Here is a 1,571-nt window from a genome sequence, read left to right on the forward strand (position 1 = left end):
TTTCTCCAGTGTGAGCGAGAGCTGTTTTGCTGCCGGCTGCTCGTGGCTGAGGTGCCTGGTGTGAGCTGCTCCTGATGTGATGCTTACCCAGGCCGAGTCTGGCTCCTGGGTGCGCTTGGGTCCCTGTCCCTGGGTGGCCCAGTCCCCCGGGTGGGTGCTGGCCATGGTTCCAGCCACACAATTGCCTTATAAGCCTTGGAATGTGACTGCATCGCCTGTGCCGCTGACGCTTGGGCAGCTGGCACGGAGGCTGCTTCTTGAAGGACAACTTTGCTCGTGGCGCTGTGTGGAGGCCTGTCCCCGGCACGAGCCTGGCACCATGCGCCTGCCCCAGAGAGGCACGTGTCTCCACAGCACCCCAGCATGGAGTAACGCGGACCCTGAGGGCACTGCGCGCGCCTGGAGTCACCAGTGGCGCTGCCCCGGGGCCTGCCGATCTCTGCCGAGGATGCAGAGACGGCCTCAGTGAGTTTATTCTCTAAAAAATGTTTCTCTTGGCTGCGAGCCAGCGCTTAACAAAGGGTCTGGTCGGATGGAGGAGCCTCCCAGGGCAGGGGCCTCGTGAAGCAGCGGCCCCGCTGTGCGCAGGGGCCAGTGCTGCCCTCAGGGCTTGTGCAATGCTGCCGCCCTGGGCAGGGCAGGCGGGAGCGGCGAGGGCATTCCCAGGGCATGTAGCCGGCTTTGGGGGCTCTCTGGTGAGGCTGAGCTGCGTGGCGCGGCAGCCCTGTCTGATGGAAAGGGGTGACTCTGCAATGCTCTGCACCCCAGAGGCATCCCCAGCCCTACAGCTGCTGCCTGGAGGACGCTGCTGTCTGTGGCCACCGCTTCCCTTGAGCAAGGGTGCTGCTGTCCGAGGGCAGGCTGTCCTGCCAGGCCTGGGGCTGCCGGAGCGGGCTGGAAGGAGGTGTCCTGCCCCAACTTTGAGGGCTGCAGTGGGGTTCCGCTCTGTGGAGCAGGGAGCACAGGGGAAAGCAGCACTGGTGCATGCTTGGGCTCTCGGCTGCATCCATCGCTGTGACACTACTGGGTGAGCTGTGAGGCTGTTTCAGCTTGGTAGTCACACAGAAGAGGTGCTACCCTGGTCCTCTTGCAGCAAGAGGCTCTACTGGGGTCCTGACACCTTGGCTAGGCAGGCTGCGAGACAATGGTCCTGAGCTGCTTGCGGTGGAGCCAAGGTAAGGGGAGCTGGGTGCTGTGTGGCACGTCCCAGCATCTGCCAGCCAGGGAAGAGGAGAGACCCTTGGCGCTGCAGGTGGGAAGGTGCTGGGGGATGCTGCCTCCTCCCTTGTGCAGGCGCCCGGCTCCCCTCCGTGCCAGGTTAGATTCTGTCTGGGATGCCTGAGCTCTGGACAAGGGTGGCTGGTGGGCATCTCGCGGGGTGTGTTGACGGAGGCACGGGGAACAAAGGGCTGGCTGGGCGGAGAGGGGAGGAAGGAAACCCTGGTTAGCGGGGCCAGGCGGGAAGCGGGAGGGCTGGCACTGCCGCGGCTCCCAGCTGAGCTGGCACCTGCCGAAGGGGTTTCCTGGTGTGCCAGTGCAGAGGGGGCAGAGCACAGCGGGGCTGCGTGGGG

The 1,571-nt window shown here is 65.1% G+C and overlaps 1 protein-coding gene across 1 annotated transcript in view; it reads left to right on the forward strand.

Annotated features, from left to right (window-relative positions):
- Positions 1–1,571, forward strand: part of LOC104617252 (PDZ and LIM domain protein 7-like) — a gene marked incomplete at its 3' end in the record, with an annotated part of 5,167 nt that overhangs the window by 717 nt on the left and 2,879 nt on the right. The window lies entirely within an intron of this gene.

The sequence above is a fragment of the Phaethon lepturus genome, unplaced genomic scaffold (assembly GCF_000687285.1).
Source record: "Phaethon lepturus isolate BGI_N335 unplaced genomic scaffold, ASM68728v1 scaffold34502, whole genome shotgun sequence".
Lineage (NCBI taxonomy): Eukaryota > Metazoa > Chordata > Aves > Phaethontiformes > Phaethontidae > Phaethon > Phaethon lepturus.